Below are 20,382 nucleotides of genomic sequence, written 5' to 3' on the forward strand. Positions count from 1 at the left end.
TTTTTTCTTTCTGAGATTCCCTCAACTGTTCTGGGAAACTGATATTTATTCTTGTGTGCACATCTTTCAAACTGTCAGGCATCTAGAGGGCTTTGTTAGGCTCATCTTTGATAAAGACAGTCAGAGAAGTTCAAGGTTTCGATGTACTGGGTTTTTTTTTTCCTTACATAACTGCACTTTTCAGTTGATGTGGAACTCCTGTTCTTTGGACTATGTTCTGAGGAGACGTGCATATTCTCTGTGCACATCAGAGATTCAGGAACAGGACTACCACTCGTGCTGCTCACACAATAGTTGGGATGTTAGTAGCCCACAGTTTTCTTTTGAAGGGAAGTATTATTTGAAGAGGCACAGTGATTTTCACCTCGAGTGCTACTTTCTTTCTAGAAATATCAGCATCTGTCCCTTATATTGTCTGAATTTATTGCAGTCACAGGTTGATGTTACTTTTTATTTATTTATCCCACATAAAAAAAGTTGAATTTTGTTTGGATGATCCGTTTTGAAGAATATTCTTAGTATTTTTGGGGTGATTTCCAGCTCAGTCTGATTATATCTTTCCTGGCATGGTTAAAAAAGGGGAGTCTTTTTCTAGCATGCTGTGGGGAAGCCTTCACTATTTTATCTTGGGAAATAGGAATTAGCATTTATTTGATTCAACAATCAGCTTCCTGCTTCACAGGGAAGAGATAGTATTTCATTTGCCTGCAAACATCCCTCCTGTGGAGCATCTTTGTCAGGGAGATAGAGGAAAGCTGGTAGTGACTGGGGAAATAGCTGCAAAGCAGGATGAAGAGGGATTACTGAAGCATTACTAGAAAACGTATTGCTATGTGCAAGACCTCATGTACTCCGCAGACAGGCTGACCTAAATTCTGCAGCCAAGCCTTCCTGGTTTTTGTATTGATGCGTTGTGGCAGGCTGGATGGATAACCCGCAGCAGATATGTGTTTAAAGGGAAAAAAAAAAAAGAAAAAGACTGGGAAAATTTATATTTGAGTGTAAACACAGAGATGGCTGTCTTTATGACTGTGCTTAATCTGCCTAACACTTGTGTTGTTTTTTTGTTTGTTTTTTCTTGTTAACCATTAGTTCTCTACTCAATTTTAAGTACTACTCATCGGGATGAGACTGTGGTGTAAGTATTCTCATTAGGAAGCGTGGAGAGGCTCTTTAATCCTGGATTTAAAGTATGTGGATGGTTTTACCTGTTAGAGGCTTTTATAGATGATTTAGCAAAGAAATGCTAGTATGCATCTTATATGAGTATATCTTATCAGTAAAGAAGCAATTAACTGACCCAACATTTAACCATCCCTTGGAGGCTGTGTGGAATAGGGTTAGTATTTGCTTGTCAAAAAATTGAATAGCTTCCACATATGTTTTGAGACTGTATGTTTATTAGTGAAGGTTATTATGCACAAAAGTACGTATAGGAACTGAAATGCCATCTGTGTCAAAATAAAGTTGTTGATTCTGACCTGCATGCAGAGCTTTGCTGCTGTTACTGCTTATGGTAGGGTTGTGACTTTGCAGTTTGGTTTCTACTGGCAAAGACCCGGTGTGATGGCAGTGACTCTTTCCTCCCTTTTTCTGTGGACAGAAGCTATACTGATGCAATACTCTTCTTCTCCTCAGCCCTCCCACATACATGCTTTCTCTACTGTGCCTCACAGCTTCCTCCTGAGGTGCCCCTACGGCAACAAGGGACTTTTCAGCTGGTGCTGCTTGAGCTGGGTTTGAGGAAAGGAATGGTTTATGCATGCAGAAAAAAATTTGCAGTAACTAGAAGGGTTTCTGCAGTAGAGTATTTGCTGGCAGAGTTGTGAAGCCTTCCCCTCACCAAAAGAGGAGAGATTCTTGACTCGTACAGCTAAATCAGCAAAACACTGGTGTGTTGGGGGCTTTGCTGTGCAACTGTTCTGGTCTGGTGACTGGGATCAAGTGTGAGTGTAGTGTATATTATATCTAAACTGACATCTGGAAGCCCATTTCACAAGAGCGTAAGCTTTAAGCTCTTTTGAATTTAAGAGGAATTTCTGCAGCTGCAGACTGACGAAGTGCCAGGGGAAATAGTGATATCTTCAAACACAGCTCGTTTATTTTAAATCACATTTCACTGATGTGCTTTTAAAAGCAGCTCATTTGTATGAGCTATTTGTTCTACTCTGTGCACACAGCAAGTGGCAGTGCCACTGGAAGTAGAAGGAAGGAGGGGACCTGAGGAAGGCAAAGATTTGCTTGGTTGTTTTCTTCCTTTGTTTCTTGCTGCAGCACCAGTGAGCAGGGCACACGTTGTCCCTCTGTGTGGTATAAAACAGAACATTAGCTCTCCAGAGGCAGGTAAATCGAATGGATTTACTTAGCACACATCAGCTCAGTCTGTGAGCAAACTGTAAGTGCACTGATACCATGCTTTCCATTCAGAGGTAATGTGAGTCAGCGTGCACTGAGCTGCACACCGAGTGCCAGGGTCAGCAGTGCTGGAGTCCTCGGTGCCCTGTGTGCCAGAGCTGTGAGCCTGTGGCAGGAGGGGATGGTGGCAGTGGCTGCTTGCTTCTGAAAGTAAAGGGAACGTGCTCTCGCAGTAGCTTTGACTGTGACTCTCCCAAGGCAGAAATGTGTACTGAGGAGCTGTGTGTTTCTAAGTGACCCCAGGCTCTGGGTTGGGGCTTTGCTGGCTTCCTCACCGGTCTGCCTACTCCTGTGTTATGTGGCCACTGATGTCAGCAATGATGTCGGTGTTGCCTGTGGCCGGTGAGGTGCTGGCAGTGCAGTTCCAGCCAGTTCCAGCCAGCTACTGCTGGGTCACAGCCAATCGCACCGGTTTTTGGAGCCCACGGCGCTGGGCGGTAGGCAGGGCAGCAGGCAGCGCGGCCTGGGCGGGAGGAGAGGCCACTGCTCTGCAGGGCTGTGGGGCACGTGGTGGCCTCGTGGAGACAGAGAGCTCAGCTCCAGCACATTGCTCCACCACTCTGCTCCTCAGGGCAACAGGAAATACGGTGAGAAAAAGCTCTTGGGTTGGGATAAGGATGGGAAGATGGCTCAGCAGTTGCTATCGCAGGCAGCGGACTCAGCGTAAGGGAGATTAATGTAATTTATTACATGTTGATAACAGATGAGAGCAGTGAGAACTAAAAGCACCTTCTTCTCATCCACCCTCTCCTACCTCCTGCCTCCAAATGGCACAGGGGAATGGGGAATAGGGTTGCAGTCAGCTCCTAATGCTTTGTCCCTGGTCACTCTCTGCCCGTGCTTCGTGTGGTGTCCCTCCCATGGGATGCTGTCCCTCCCAAACTGATCTCGTGTGGGCTTCCCGCAGGCTGCAGCTCTCCAAGCAGTTCTCCAGCATGGCTCTGTACCACAGAGCCCATCCTTCAGGAGCACGCTGCTCCAGCAAAAGTCCCCACAGCAGGCTGCTCTCTGTGGGCTGTACCTCCTTCAGGCCACACCGCTGCTGCACCATGGGCTCTTCCATGGCTGCACATGGAGATCTGCTCTGCACAGTGCCCCTGGGCTGCAGGGAACAGACTGCTCCTCTGTGGGCCTCTCCTGAGCTGCAGGGAGCTTCTGCTCCATTCCTGAAGCACCTCCTGCCCTCTTCCTGCACTGACTTTCAAGGCTGAAAGCTTCTTTATCCTTCGTTTTCTCTTTTTTTTTTCCTCCCAGTTGCTTTGTTTCAGTGCTGCCATGGTTTAGCTATAATACTGTGTCACTCTGTTCACAGCTTCTCCTGGGCTCCTTATAGAAAACTTTTACATTTAAGTAAATAATGCATTCCTTAGTTTTATTTATTATTTCAAGTGCTAGAATTTGTTGGCAGTTAGAACATTCTACTGCCTCTAGTGATTAAACGTAATAAACCTGGCTTTTGCTGTCAAGTTTCCAAACTTTTAATGCATCGAACTTTGCATTTCATGAAGTAACTCTTGCTCTGTGTTTTAATAGAAGCTGTAGAAAAATTTTCTGTACATAGTTAGAATTGGTTTCATCAGTAAGGCATCAACCTCTTTCCCATGCCCTTAATACTTCCCAGGAGCTGGACAGAGGAGTGTGAGTGGTAGAGCAGAGGGGTATAGGATGGGACAGCAGTGTGGAGCCAGGAACATGGGTTGTGTGTTGGTTTGGTGCTGTGGGTTCTGCTGTCCTGGGATGTGTACCCAGAGTGAGACAACCTGGCATGTCTGGCTGTTAGCCTGATAAAATAATCAGGCTGCCAAGAAATCCATCATTTTGTTAAGCATCATTGGAGATTTGTGGCGTGTTCATTCCTCTTTAATGCAGCTGATTTAAGATATGCAAATGTGTTTCTAGCATTTTGGCTGTAGTTTTTCTCCTTGCAACTCTAGTAATTTAAATTTTTTGTTAGCTTATTTTGCACTCCTGCTCTGTCTGAACCAGAGTTTAATCAGAAGGCAGTATTGGAAGAAGAGTTCTGTTTCTTCCACTAAAACAGTATGTATAGACTGTGGGGGGTGGGAAGATGAGAACTGGTGTTCTCATCCATAAGCATTTAGCAAAGCTAATTTCAGTTGCGACTTATGTCCTTGTTTTAATTACTGAAGTTGTACTGAACAAAAAAGCCCCAAACCTGCTTTTCTTAGACATCAGGCTAAATCCTTATAGTAATATCCTAATGAGGGGAAGAACTGCTTCTGTTTTCCTTGTATATTGGATAGACTTACATACATAGCTAATAGAATTAAGGTGGTTTTTCTATAGTCGTAAGTTTCTCTTGTTTGTGTGGGTTGCTCACATACCTATCTTAGTAGGAAGAGACAAACACTTGAAATGGAAGAGCATGATGAGGCAAGGGCTGTCATGTGGTGGGTATATATTTCATGCTTTGCGTGTTGAGGCTCTGACCTATAAGTGTTAAGCAATGATAAACTGCAGTAGCTGGCAGAGGGATTTGGTGTGCAAGAGCAACACCTGAAACAACCTTTACTCCTTTCTTTGGAACGAGCCAGTTTAAAGGTTTCTGTTCCTCTAGCAGGGGTTGGACAAGGTGTTAGCCACACACTGCATGGCAGCATGATATTCAGCAGCCAGTCCCTTGGCCTAATGATTGTCAGCAGTCATATGATTTAGTTGCCTGATTTGACCTCTGGTTTTCTGCAATTGTTGCAGTAATTCTTTTGAGTCTGTGTTAATTTTTCAGAAGTAATCAATAATAACAAGAGAAGCCATAGTCACTAATGACATCTGAAAACAACAAAAAAAGCAAAAGACTAGAAAGCCCCCAGCAACAAGTTATAATCCGGTCAACAAGAGAGTTGCATGCAACAGAACACACTCACTGAAGGGGAGGTGGGTAAGGAAAGCCTGACTATCTTAAATTTTTTGAATGAGAATAAAGTTGTGCTTTCTAACTAAGTGCTCTGAGTAACCCTGTGGCTTGATGTTATTTCTAACATTATATGGCTGAGTTTCACAGCTTGTCACAAAAGGCCTTGGGGCATTCTTGGTTTTCTGAACGATTTGACCAAAGATGATGGAACCAGGCAGGCTAAGGGGTCAAGGCGTTTTAGAAGGAGATCCTATTGAAAAATAACTCAGTGACCTTTTTGAGTTGGAGGTATCCCCAAGATAAGTTGCTTCTGATTGATCTGAGGCCAGGGATATGTGTGGTTCTTGCTTATTGAATGCACTGAACATGCACTGATGTGAGTAGGGTTAAAAGGCTGTGTGGGTTAGCACTTGTTGAAAGTGTTTTCTGAGTTTGAATGGGTTAAACAGTGCTAGTGATGTCTCTTGATTATTTTTTTTTTAAATTATTATTTATTTGTTTGTTTGTTTTTATTTTGGAGTATTACCTACCAAAGTAAATGTGTATGTAGGAGATGGACATGTTTTCATTCTGTATGACTGGAAGTTACACCAGCAGTGTGTATCTTGTTTTCAGAGCACAGACCAGACCTTAGGAGCTGACTCACTGCTGTTTTGTAAGCAGGGTTCGCCTTTCTTTCATGTGATTCTGCATTTTTCCATTCTCCAGTCCATGGCAATTCAGATCTTCCCTAAGTGTGCTGGTGTCAGAAAGCCTGCTTCCTAGCACAGAGCCTCATCCTGTCTGCGTGGTTTGTACTCAGCCTGATTGATACCATTAAATTTAATATTTGGTTGTTTTGATTCTTTATAGATGTGCCTTTGTCAGGTTGTGCTACAGAGGGTTTTCCCTGTAGCTGTGTAATGTGATGGTTAAGAAATGACTACTAATCATTTGGAGGGTGGGGTATTGTAATTAGTTTGTTACTGTTATAGTCTTACTTCTGTGGGTTTGTTTTTGGTTTTCCCTACGCAATGATGGAGACTTTTTGTTTTTCAGACTAAACGACTTGTTTGACATGTATTTTATGTGGGCTGCTGTGCTGGGATACTGTGGGAGGGTGAGACAGGGAAAAATTGAAGGAATGGGGGGGGGCATGGCTCTGTACAACTTGAGCGTTCAAGTTACAATTTCTGGTGCGCAGCACACCTTGAATTATGGTGCTGGAGTCCGCTGACTCTCAAAACCACTGAGGCTTATTCTTATGCTGTGGTAGAACTTTATTTAAGGTAGTGCAGGTATTTTCCTATGGTTTGTAGTAACGTTTTATTGCTTCCCTTTACTTGGTTCAATTCACTTGGTTTTTTTTTGTTTTTTTTTTTGACTGGCAGTTTAGGAGAAGTTAAGGTGCCAGAAATCTTCAGCTCTTTCATCTTTTTGTTTAACTAGGAGCTTTTCTTTAAATAGCTGTGCACAATTGTGTAAATCGAGCTCCCAACAGGTGTACTATTCGTGTGGATTTGCGAGAGCAAAGTAAGAAGGCCTAATTGTTTTAAGTGATATTACTGCAGAACTTGCGTGGCTGTGAAACTGATGAGTGTCATGTGAATTTCACATTACTTCTGTATGATTGGAATTGAGAACATCAGTGTGGGTTGCCAGTGGAGATATTCCCAGGGAAGCTATACATGAGAGATGAGAGAACCCAACAGAGGTTTACTTATTTACTTGTTTATTCCTGTTCCTACCACTCCGCTGTAGCTACAGCAGTAGGGAAAAATGGAAGCCATTCTGATGGAAAAAGGGTGGAGTGATACCACTTTTCCTGATAGTAGCCCTGAGGCTGTGGAGAGAGGAGAAACTATAGGAAGCTTTTTATTTCCTGGGAGGAGTTTCACATCTGGCACTGATAAGTGGGACGCTGATAGGAAGGCATCAGGCTGTAGAAGGGAGCACCTTCCTGCAGTGGCTGGACTTCGGTCTGGGTGTTCCTGCAGGAAACTCCACCCTCTCATTCCCTATCTGTCTGGTATGTTTTCTACTTGATGCTGTTCTCTTGTTATTGCTGGCAAAGAAACTCGGTGTGTGTGGGAGATATGCAAATGTGTTGCAACATTCTGATATAATTTTAGCGTAGGAAAAGAGTGAGCTCAGTACATAGGTGTCTCCAACTGAGCTCCAGTCATACAGCTGAGTTTACAAAATAGAGCTGCTAACTCTGAAAAAAGGTTTAGATGGATATGGAGTGTAGGATCAAGCTCTTAATTCTGTAAACATAAAAAGAGACTCCTGTCAAGTCATGTTTCCATAAAGCTTAAATTCCCCTACAGACAATTGGAACTGTCTGTGTGAGTAAAAGAATGGATTATTTAATGGCATGTTATTGAGGATTTCTGGTGATGTGAATTTTATCATTGCTTTCAGCACATGCCATCACCAGGAGTGTACTGCTTTTGCTGTGAATAACTGAGGCAAGTCTTCTCTTCTCTTGTCTTCTCTTGTTTCTCTCAATATAAAAATTCTAAGTATTGCTTTTCCCTGTTTTTTTTTTTAAATATTATTTTTAGGATCAATGAGAACATGATCTTTCCATGGGAGAGAGAAATTAACCTCCAAAAATTCTTACTCATACACAAGTTTAAATATTGCTCTCAGGAGAGTGATGTAGCACTGGAATTGCTATCTTCTTCAATTTAGACTTTGGTAAAGAAAATAGATGAATCACTGTAGAGCTTTGATGGCTGAAAAGATTGATTAATAATTAATTTAAAAGCAAAAGACCTTTCCTTTGTGTCCCAGATTTCAGCTGCTCAGAAGATTCTCACATGTAGTTTAGCATTTGAGTGCTGTGGACATGTTTGTTCTGATGGCCTTCCCTACACTGCAGATGTTTTCTTCCTTTGCTTTTATTTATGCATTATTTATAAAGATATAAATGTCAAATTCATTCTGAGTGTTTCAATGAGGTTACGACATCTTGAAAGAGCCAATATGACACCCATTATTTTGAGTGTGAGTATGAAGGCCTATTCTACTTGTTTTATAACCTTTTTTGGGTGGCACCGGCACACTGGTTGTTTTCGGGATGAGCGTAGTCCTGTTTTTCAGTGTTCACCTGCTCTTGCATGCAGCTTCATTTGCTTTTCCTCTCCAAATGTATGTTTTGTCCGATTTGTGTTGAGCTGGACTCTAACAGGAAAACCTAAGTCTGTATGCTGGGTTAGTGGTACAACCGGGGAACTTTGCAGACTGCAGTCACCTGACAGGATGACTCGAAACTGGCCCTTTGAATTCAGTTAAATTAGCTTAAGTAATCTTGACTTCACTTTTTCAGCTGCAGTGGGCCTAAGACAAGGGCTCAATCCAAACCAATTTGTCGAAGGACAGAAGCTTCAGCATCCTTTTGAAATCTTTTCAGATGTACTCAGAGTGCTTCTACCCCAGGCAGCCTCTGATTTGAGGTACTCATGTGACTGATCCCAGAAGAGGCAATAAGCTGAGTTTTGTCTTTCTTTTAATTATTAATTGTCCTGTGCTGGGCACTTCTGATACAAAATATTGAATATCTTTTGTGGGTGAAGACATTTGTTTGCTGATGGTGTACAAACTGAAACACTCCAACTTTCTTTCACTTTTACTTATTTATAAATTTGAATAATGAATTAAAATCTGTAATAATTTTAATTTGGGTTGTTGCTATCATTCATAATTTACACCTAAAATGCTTTGTAAAATTCAGTTCAACAGTTCCTCTTGTCATTAAATCCTCAATTATGTCCTAGCTATAGTCTTCTGACCTCAATCCTTTAAAAAGGGGGATGGCTGTCAGATATTTGGCACTGAAATGTAGCTACAACCTTCTGGTGTTGATATTCATGGTAGTGCATCTTGTCAGATACGCAGGGTGCAGCAACTTCTCAAGGCCTGAGTCTGTGAAGAGCTGTCTAGATCTTCTGGCTTACAGAACGAGAGGCACTTCAGCCTGCTTTAACCATGAACTTTATTTACCTTACTCAGAAGTTAAGATTTAGTTGCAGTGTCAGATGAATTCTTCATAACATGCTTTATGTTTCGTACAGCAATACCATGAGTAGGGTGAAAAGGAAAGGGAAAGGGTGCAAGACTGCTTTGCAAGCACAGCATTGGAATTGAACTCCAGTTTGCTAAGAGCAATAGTTTGTCTCAGTAATAAACAACAGCTTGCCATGATACAAAGTAAAAAAGGAGCTGTTGTGTTGAATGGAATGGAGGTGGGAAAGATGAAGGGATCTTAGCTGCAGGGAAGGATCCTCAATTTTATCTATGAAACTAGAACTTGAATGCCTTTGTGGGTAAATGCCGTGTGCAGGGCTGAGCAGATGTTCACTGGCTGGGCCTCAGAGGAAGGACGGGGGAGCAGTGTGCTCTTTGGGGTTCTGAGAAGCACTGGATGACTTCTTGGCTTCGTGAAGATGAAACTTGCTCTGGCAACAGAACGGTCAGGGAAATTTGACAAGAGGTGAGAAGGGATAAGAGTGTGTGACAGGGCTGTTTTTACATTGTGGAAGGAAGAAGAGAGAGCTGGAATTCACAGCCTGACATTTCTGAACGTGTAAAGTAAACCAAAGGAAGCTGGTGGGTGCTGACCCAGAGCTGATTTGCTCCTGCTTGTCAAGTGATGTGGACAGGAGGACAGCAAGGAAGCATTGGGCTCTGCTTGAACTTAAGGGGCAGCTAATGATGTGAGGGCACTGTTCACTAAGAAACATCACAAGGTGCTCTGTGCTGCTCTGGGTGCTGGTGTCTGAGACCAGCAGTGCTGTTGTGCTCGGTTCCCAGCTCCAGAGCTGTTTCTCTGCTGTTGGAAATCTCCTAATGCAGAGAAGGCCCTAAACAGTCATAGATGCAATTACTTTTTTTTCTTCTGTTGAATCAGCTCAGAACCCCTGGAAAAATGAGATAGGGGATACAGAGTGACCTGTATCCCTTCCAGACTTTGATTTCTCCTGCCTGCATACTTGCTTGTGGGGAGAGATGTGTGGCTTGAGCAGTAGGATAGCAAGGGGATCCTGTGGCAAAGGGATGAATCTGGCTGCCAAAACCTCCCCTGGGAAACGGGCCCCACCAGAGGAGCTTACCTGGTATGATTGATCCAAAGAGTGCCAAGCAAGAGTTAACACTACAAAAACAATTGCAGAGGCAATACTTTTGCATTATATTTTGGTAACTTTTATAGCAGTTTATCTCCTAATTATTTCACCCGTGAACAGGAAATATGTGAGAGTTTGTTTGATTTTAATAAACTGCAAATAGTCAGTTCCTGTAAGTTTCCAAGGCCAGCTCCAAGAATGTTACTTGTCATGTGGAGTCACATGAAGCAAGAAATCCCAGACAGTAAGCCTGCCTGCGTTATCTAATGCTTGTCTTTCTCCTATTCTTGTCACAATTGTTGCAGTTACAGTGATGAAAAGCCTCTCTTGATGATCATTCAGCCTGACTGCTCTTGTATGTTGTGGTGATGGAGGTAACAAAACCTGTGACTTTATCCAGGAAAAAATAACACTCTAAAATATTCCTTTGGCTTTTCTAGTGGAATCGTTTTTCACTGTATGTTTCTGTTAATAGCAGTTGGCTTCTAGTTAACAAATACAGTGCCCTGTGAAAATAATTGGTTATTAGGATTGGATTGGTTCCTGTGGTGCCCTTAGTGCTGCAGCTTTTGCTGGCTAGCTGTGACTTTGCTCATGTGCACAGCAGAGTTGTTTACATGCTTGGAATATGCTAGAGGCAAGGAGAAAGGAACGGCCTTAATGTGATGCAGCTAGATGCTCTGTGGGGGAGGCTTCAGCTGTTTGTAACAGGATCAAATGTTGGTCAATGTTTTGGGAAGAATGAGGTTACTGTTTATTAGAAAACTTAAGAATAATATATTACATGTTTTCCAGCCATCCTTAAAACGATGTATTTCTGATCCAGTCGATGAACATGTCACTCTTCTGTATTTTTGAACTCTGAGTGTCAGTGGTGTGCAGTAGGAGCATCTATGCAAACCACTCCTTTTTGGCTCTGGCTGCCTCTCGATGCCACCTTTGGTACAGAAACAAGGAGATGCCAGGTTTTCTTTCATGAAAAGCCCAGTGATGGCAGTGTTGAGGGCGCAGCTGGAATGTTGTGACTACTGTTGGGTTTGTTTTAAAGGCAACTGTGAGGATATATCGGCTCTGTAGAATAAGAAAATGGCTATTCTAGCATCAAGCCATCAACGTGAGAAAATGGCTTATCCCTTATTGCAAAGTATAAAAGCTGGAGGGAGAAGAAAGAAGAAACAGCTCTTGAAGGCTGGAGAAAACAGCTGAAAACCTCCTCCTCTCCCTCCAGAGCTATTTTTTGTCAGTGACAAAACTGTGGGATGAGCAAAGCTGATTTGTATCTGCAGCAGGTCGTGGCTGTGATCTGAAAATGTATCCCCAGGAAAAACAGCAAGTGCCTGTCTGCGTGGGAGGGAGCGCACCAAGTTGAGCTGGCTGGCTCTGAACCCGGAGTTCCTGTTTGCTCTGCTTTCTGCCATCTTCCAGGTGATGCTTAAAATCTCCCAGTAAGGGCCTTAAATCACAGTGCATTCTGTGCTAGGCTGTTCACAGCCCGTCAGCTGTTGCGTGGCAGGCTGGGCTTTCAGCAGGGTAGGTCGTGAGAGGAAGGAGTTGAGGGACGCGGTTTGCAGGGTAGGGGTGGGGATGGGGAAGGAAGGAATGGAGAAATCTCAGAAAACTGTGTCAGAATAAGAGGCTTCTAGAACTAAGGCTAGGTGCCTGTTGGAAATCCCTTCTCTAAAACAAACCTGACAAATACAGAGTCTTGTACTCATTTACCAGAATTCAAGCTTGTTGTTATGGTTGCATGGTTTCTTGCATTCTTAGGCTGATTTGGTGTTGAACCAACAGCATGGTGCATTGTGTTGTCTGGGTCCATCTCTCGGGGAGGTATTTTGAATGGTTATTCCCCAGTAAATCCAGTGTGTGGTTCTGGAGTTAAGGGCTTGCCTTCACAGGCCATTGAGAGATTATTCAAGTCAGTCCAAGGTGTGAATTTCTCATAGGTTGCTTTATGTCCAAGGCAGAATAATTGAGAGAGTTACTCTGATTCTGAACAAGAATGAAGAGGGTCTGAAGCAGTTTAACCAATCAATTTTTTAATTTATATGCTTTTTGTCTCTTAAGAAGTAATCCAAAGAGCTTTGTGCAGACAAAGCCTCAAAGTGGATTGTGTTACACAGGAAGGCTGCTCGTAAGGATTTGGGAAGGTTTATGTGGACATAGGAGCATTACTGCTCAAGAATAGTACTTAGGTTTTAAAGGCACTCTGTTCTTTCATCTGACTTTAATATTCAGGCAACTCCTTCTGGCTCAGCTAACCTTAAGCAGAAATTACGAGAGGAATGTGGACTGACTTCAGTCTTTGCAGCAGACCTTTGAAACATTGTTATGACTTCTTAAAACCATCATTAACTGTGTGATTACTGATGCTGCCTAATGTTGGGATAATTTGTTGCAGAAGGTAAGGATAGGCCTCTCCATTTTGCTTATGAGTATACTGCTGCAATCTCTTTTCCCCTCCTTCAGCTTCCCTTTCCTTCTGCTGCTTTAATAGGAAGGGTGAAAGGCTGAACTACTGTATGAATTTTTCCTTTGTCATTTTTGGTTGTTTAAAATAAGCTGTGGTGTCTGTGCAGCAGCACCTAGTTTATTTCCTTTTTGGCTACTGAGTGTAGGCAATTATTAAACATCATAATGAATTTCTGCTCTAACTAAATGCTTATAAGTAGGTGCTTATAGGTGTCATGTGGGGCTCTGGATTATGAGAGAAGTCCATGTGTGCTGCAGCGCAGAATTATCTCTATAGACTATTGCCGTGCTTTAGGATTTATTGGATATGAATAGTTAGCATGTTTATTTAAATCAAGTTATGCTGGAGACTGGAAGGTTCTGAATGTTTTTTCGTGCTATAGTGGCAATTACAAAACCAAATGTTGTGGTTTCCTTGCTGAATATATTAAGTTTTATTGCCCTATTAAAGACTTGGTCCTAGAGGCTAAGGATTGATTCTGTACTAAGGTTTAATCCACCGCATGTGCAAATCTGGGCAGAGGATGGATGCTTCTCCCTTGAGCAGATGAGGAATCTTTCATCTACACACAGAATGTGTGTGCTTTGTGTTGCCTTTCTTCTCCATTGAGACTGCCACACAGTAGTTTCTGTGGTAGTGCTGCTCTGAGAATAGGACTGAGGGCAGCAGATGGCTGCTAGTGTGCATAAGCTCTTAACCTCAGGCTGGTGAGGAAAGGCCTGAATGTGTGCGTTGTCCTCTTTGGTTGACTCATCAAATTGGTGACTTGCTGAATGCCTTACTTTTACAGTTAAAGAACATGACAAACAAGTACATATATATACATTTTTTCTCTTTTTGTAGGTATCTAAAGTGGCTAACCATCAAACCTCCCTTTGTGCATTCTTGTTGGTTTTGTGTTGTTACTCCCAGACTTACTTATGTACAGCATTGATAAACAGAAGCAACCCCAAGGAAATGTGTATTTAATGCCTCAAAAGAGCACAGCTGTCATGAAGTTGAACTTAGTCAGTGTTACTGTAGGAAGAAAAGTGTGAATGGAAAACAGAGATCTCTGAGAGTACTTGAAATGACCAAAAAGCTGAAATTCTGGTTTAAGAAAAGAAGGAAAAAACCCCCAACCAACTAGGCTAACAGACCTCTTGCTTCTGGGTACATCTAGACTTTTCAAAACAAAATGCAACAATGAAGGGGACAATGGATACATGAGAATCAATGAACATTAGAAATTAGTAAGTAAAGGACTTAACTCTGCTTCTATTTTACGTTTTAAGCATTGGGAAACAAAATTCAAGTCACTTGATGAAGATAATGAAACAGATCATGCAAAAAAAACATATAAATATCCTTTAATACTTCTTTGTATTCGTGAAGGTGCAGAATGTGATATTGTGTCATTCTAACAGAAGATGAGTTTCTTTAAATCCATCATAAGGATTTGATATTCTAGGGATAGAATGCAAATCAGCAGTGCTGCAACTCAGCTGTTAAAAATAGTGTACTGAAAAGTATGTGGGCCTGCAGACAACAATCTTTTAATAACTATTGACACAGAGGGTCTTAAAATTAACAGTGGCAGAGTAGAGAAGGGGAGGGTAGGTGACTGTGTTAGCTGTGTTCCAGACAGGCTGACATTAATCTTCATCAAGGTACTGGAAAAGTTAAAGCAGTGTTCAGTTGATTAAAAAAAACAACCAAACAACAAAAAAACTACCCCACAACGTTATACAGTTTAATGCCAATCTACATCACTTCATGGGAAACACATCTTAGTGACATGCTGGAAACCAGATTTGACTTGGGAAAGGGATTTGTGTGAGATGTAAGACAGGTACACCTTCCAAAGGCATGTGATACAGCTGCAGGAAGATGGTCCTTCCCTTGCAGGACACTGCTGCAACCTGTCTCCATCCTTCTGCTACCTGTAGTTCCCTTCATCATCAACAGCTGGGATAGCCAGCTCGGACTTCAGTGTCCCCCTCCGAGGCTCCTGTTCAGGCATGTTAGAGCATGTGCTGTTTTGCAGAAGTAAATGAACTAAGAACTGACTAACTGGCATTTAACAGTTAGTCACTGGTGGTGAATCATTATCAGATGTGAATGCTTCCAGAAATCTGTCTTAAGGGGTTGAAACGAGGCGAAACTCTATTGAAACTTTTCATCATGTGTCTGGAGACAGGACAGGGTCCGTGCTGATACAGCCAGCAGGTCTTGTTGCGGTAGGCAGTGCCGTAAGTGAGGGCAAGGCTGTTTATTCAGAGGATTTTGCACTGTGTGTGTGCGAGTGAGTTGGAGCAGTGGGCAACAGGAGATGAGAGCAGTGCTGGAGTTGTGTATGATTCTAAAGTTGGAGCAGCTTCTTTGTACGGAGCACTGGAGCAGGCTGCCTAGGGAGGTTGTGGAATCTCCTCCAGACATATTCAAAATCCACCTGGATGCTTTCCTGTAAGGAAAGCGGGGCTTGGAGCTGGATGATCTCCAGAGTCTCTTCCAATCTCTACAATTCTGTGATTCTGTGGAAGTGTTACGTTAGGCAAACAAAGATTTTGTGTACATTTTAACTTAGTCTTCAGGGCTAAATGCAGCAATAATCAGAGTGCAGTGGTCTCTGTTGTCCCCTTGGCTTCAGTAATTCATAAATGATAAGTAAGATGTTCCTCATATGCTGAAATAACCAAGCTCCAGCAGGCATTGCTTGGTAGCATATATATTGCACATATCTATTAATACACGTGAAGCATATGCGTGCATAGTGCCTCCAGTAGGTCTTATGTTAGGTGTTCTGAGAGCCACGGAAGAAACTATGGTCCACAAGTGATTATGAAGTTTCTTGACCATGTGGTATGGCATCTGATGGACTCTCATGCCACGAAGTAATTCCTGTCTGCAAGGTGGATGAGCTTGTGTGCAACTCTGTGCAAACTGTGCTCTCCTGCACCTGGAGTTGATCCTCCTTACATATAACCAGATTTGGAATCTTTGTGCTGCTCATCTCTTGTGAGGTAGTATGACTGATCTTTTTGCTCCTCCTGTTGAAGAGGAGTGACAGAGACAAGTAGAATGAATAGAACATGTGTAGTGGGAGGCCTTTGAGTAATGAGATTATAGACAACAGATTTTTTTGTTTTGTTCCAAGTATTTTTCCATAGTGGATGGTTAACTTCTGGATCTCTCTGCCACATGATATCATTATGGGTAGGAGTTAATTTGATCCTAGAAAGGATTAGAGATCTCGGAGAATGAAATTGTTTGTTTATTCTGTGAATAACGTGAATTTATAAATTCTTGTTTTAAGGTTTAAAAACAATTGGCAACAATGGGGTCTAACATAGTGGACAGATTATTTTATAACTGTTTACTAGGAAACTTATTTTGCTGTAACATCTGTTTCTAGCTACTCCCAACAACAGGAACTAGTGATTCAGAGATCTGTTTCTAAATTTAATATGAGAAGGAGCATAATGGTGGCTTCAGGAGCACTGAGGGTGTGTGTGTGAATAGGAGCTGGTGATAAAGGCAGAACTCACCCTGTGTGAAATGTGTTGTTGTGCCTCTGATTTCAGGGTACAGATGCTGATACACAAACAGGATACTTGTGTCAGAGTAACAAACTGGTTCTGAGCATTCAGCGTTTTGGTCATGGTATTGTACAGTGTCACTCCATTGTATTTAAAGTAATTGATCTACAGAAAAACTGCACAGTCTTTATTTTGAAGATTGATGTCTTTACAAGTGAATGAAGGAAAGGGAGTGAAGGAACAAGATTTAAGATGTGGAAGGAAGAAGGCCTGGCTGTGTTTTTCGATAAGCAAAAGACTCCAGATTCCATCATTAACTGCCTCTTACATTTGCTTTGGAGAAAGCTTCTGTCTTTTCTTAAATGGAGTTAAAAATGTTTCCAACTTCATTGCTCTACTTTTTTTTCCTTTATTTTTCCTCCCAAGGGTATATGCAGGCATGCATACGCACAACCATAGCTTTGTTTATGACAATTGCATCTGGTAGCTACTACTGGGCAGAAAACCTTGGCAGGCAGGTATAGGTGCAGGCATAATGCCTTGTGAAGGTTTAAATTTCAGCAAATGCAGGACATCAAACTCTACAGCCTCTCTGTTCTTCCGAGTAGGATTGGTTATAGGAGTGGTCATGCCATTCCTGGCCCAAATGGGATCCGTGAGAGGACTTGCTTTGACAATCTGTGTTGGGATGAAATGAACACCTTAGTAGTAATACCTCCTTGGGCTGCCTGTCGAGCTTGGATTGGTATCCTTTGGCAATCAAGCAGGGAAGGCGGAACTTTGAACAGAGGGAAATACAGCTGAAGTCATAGGTGCTCTGAAAAGCAGCATCAATAATCATAGGCTGAGTGTGATGTTTTGTGGCTCTTTATATGAAGGCTGCATTTCTCCCTGTGTACAGTCACTCCACCACAAGTTAAATTCTTTGTTGAAGAAAACTCTATTTTGAAATGCTGAGTCTGAAGCACAAATGATATGCTGGAGCAAAAGACTCCTGTGGGATTTTTTTTTATGAGATGGATTTTATTTGTTAAATGGGTTTTCAGTAGTTGTTCAGTACGTGCTATTGTATTGCTTGCATGATGTCTTACAGTGTCACTGGTCTGATCTGGACTGTGATGATTGCATGAATTGCATCATTTGCTAACTGTGGAAAGATGGCTGGATCCAAGAGACATTTGTGTGTGCGTGTATTTTATAGTGTAATTGTAAATTGTAAATTAAAGATATTCAGTTAATGCCAAAGATGAGCAGTATTCATGTTCTTGGTGTTCTTGTCTGCCCACAGGAGTTCCAAGAGTCAAAGCACATCACAGAGGAAGCTGAAGTTGCTTTTGTATTTTGTTTGTGAGCAGGAAGTAATGAAATAAGTTATGTAGTCTTAAGACATCTTGAAAATTGAGACTTTTAAGTGATCTTTGGGCTTCTACCAAGGAACATGCTTCTGGCAATCTGGTTTTGTGTATTAGAAGAAAAAAAAAAACACTAGAAATCCCTTGGCTTTAATTTATAGAGAAATAACTGTACTTTGCTAATATGTTGGCCACGTTGGTTTCTAGCATATGGTTGTGGTAATTCATAATTTTATACCGTGTGGTTTTCAGTGACTTAAATTACTAGGAAGAAATAGTTTGGCCTGTGTTGATCTGTGAGATGGAGTTACATTTGGCTGGGAGACCTTGTCTAGGAGCTGGAGGATCAGGCCTGTGGCCTGTTGTGGCTTTGACAGAGACAGCTGTCTCAAGGCAGGCTGGTGGCTATAGCCTTGGTGTGTAATAGGAGAATCTGAGTTTGCCCTGATGGTCCCTTGCTGACCTTTGCCTTCCTCAATAGAATTGCAGCACTGCTAATTGTAAAGCTTAAATGCAAGCTCAACATTGAAAGCTTGAATTTTTCGTGTTAAGCCTTTTGCTCATTGCAGTAAAACTTTAATTTTGATTCTGTGTTATACAGTGAGGGGGAAGAGGGATTTTTATTCAGATCTCTGTTCAAATTACAGCTATTCACAAGCAGCAACTCAGAAGAAAGAGGTTATTGTACGTAACTGGCTAATTTCAAATGTGCCATCATCACATTTCTTTTTGTGTGTGCTGACTGAAGACAGTAAAGATTACTTAATAAATGACTCATTATTACTCTTATTTATATAACTAAGATCCTGTAGTCTAAGTCTGTTGGCATTTACTTCCACGAGAGTTCTGACTTTTGGTGGGGGTTTTGTTTTTGTTTTAAAGCTACTTCACGATTACTCATTTTGTTTGTACATTTTTTGTATGTGTACAGCCAATTGTATCTTCTCTTTATGGGGATGGAAGTAAAGCTTTATTACAATCTATCTAACTTAACTTGACAACACATGAATCAATGATTTGGCACTGCTTCAGCACAAAACCTATGCTGAGGTCTAAGAGCTCTTATTCCCAGATTAAGCAAAAGTGGAAACCTCATCTGTGCTTTCTGCTTGAAAAGCATGGCTGCAGCCCGTGAGGCCCTTGTGCTGCTGAAAAATATATGCAGCTGCTCACATAGCTAGATAAAGGGTTCTGGTGTGGATGGGGTGAGTGAGCACTGTTGCAGGCTTACTTTTGAACCACAGGGAACATACTGATATGAGGAAGAGTTCCCAGCTGTAAAATGTGTGTGTGTGTATGTAAGTAGCAGAATTTTCTACTAGGTTATGTCCTACTGTGAAATCTTTGCTAAATCATGTCATGAAATAGTCACGTGATAAGGAGTAATTCCAGCACACTAACATTTTAAAACTCTTTCTGAATGTCTTAATTTGTGACTTTTCTGGTGATCAAAATGTTGCTAATATAGAAGATAAAAGGATTTTGTTTCTAACCCATGGCATAGACTTAAAGGTTCTTCCTTTTACAGCCAGTCAAGCTTGAAACTGTTGCCTCCCTCAATCATCCTGACATGTTATACAATATGAAATCTGGTGCAATTCAACTGAACTTTCGGGCTGTAATCTTTCAGAGGCAGGATACTTGGATTGCACAATGTAAGGCCTTGATACAGAATGGGAAATTGAATCTGTTATACAGTGTAAGTATTAAGTACTAGCAGTGTGTAGATGTTTGTCTAAAAGTTACGATTTTTTTGTTTGATTACCAAGGAACTCTGACCAAGACCCAGGTCCGTGTCCTGCAGAAAGGGATAGGATAAGGAGCACAGAGCATACAGTGCCACTATTGTGAAAGGCATCTGATGCTTGGAGTAATGAGACAGAGGGAGGATGCCCCTCATGAGTCAGGAAGAGGATTGCCATAAAGATCTGTTATATAAAGAATGTTTTAACCCAGTGGTAACTCTGACTCTCATGTCAGAGCAAGCAACACAGCGAGCCAGTAAGCCTATTCTGGGACAAGGCTTCAACTTTCCACTAAAGTTAAAGAAAGATGCTTGTCTGACTGATAACCAGCTGTTGTACTGGCTTTTCCCTTTCTCCAATTCAAATCAAGAATAGCAGCCATACTGTGCCTGCTTATACGTGATTTAACTTTGGTATTCCTGTAAAGGCCTTGAGGTCCAGAATCAGTTTACTGTGAGCATGGATATGGCTGTGTCCATGTGCAAAAAAACCCTGCAGCTTCTGCAGCTTGCAGTAGAGATTGAACCTTCCTGCCAGTATCCCATTGCATGTTGTTACCATGTGACAGATGGTATCAGAGGAGCGCCCTGACAAAATGGCGTCTAACTTAGGAGTGCATATGCAAACGTAAATTGAGTTCCTCCATGTGGGAAAAATGGCACCCACTGACATTCCTTGATGCTTATTGGATGTTTATGGAGACCAAACAGTGAATATGAGTGCAGTGAGGCAGAGAGTGTTGCATTTCAGCAATGGTGGCAACAGTGTGAAAGACAAGCCATGTTCTGGGTGGCTGTGCATAGCTGTCACACTACAAAATGAAGAGCATCTTGATCAGCTCGTCTATGTGAATCAGCAGCTTACAACCAGGGAACTGTGTAAGGAGCTGAATATTC

The 20,382-nt window shown here is 41.9% G+C and overlaps 1 protein-coding gene across 4 annotated transcripts in view; it reads left to right on the forward strand.

Moving 5' to 3' along the window:
- The window catches only part of LRRC8D (leucine rich repeat containing 8 VRAC subunit D), a 46,091-nt gene that overhangs the window by 9,957 nt on the left and 15,752 nt on the right, over nt 1–20,382 (forward strand). The window contains exon 1 of one of the 4 annotated variants that reach the window (XM_052666599.1): nt 2,982–3,002. The exons of the other annotated variants lie outside the window; for them this stretch is intronic. The gene's annotated coding sequence lies outside the window, so the exon portion shown is untranslated. Of the gene's footprint in view, nt 1–2,981; nt 3,003–20,382 lie in introns of those variants that run through there. 4 annotated transcript variants of the gene reach the window in all.

The sequence above is a fragment of the Tympanuchus pallidicinctus genome, unplaced genomic scaffold (assembly GCF_026119805.1).
Source record: "Tympanuchus pallidicinctus isolate F22 unplaced genomic scaffold, pur_lepc_1.0 scaffold7, whole genome shotgun sequence".
Classification (NCBI taxonomy): Eukaryota; Metazoa; Chordata; class Aves; order Galliformes; family Phasianidae; genus Tympanuchus; species Tympanuchus pallidicinctus.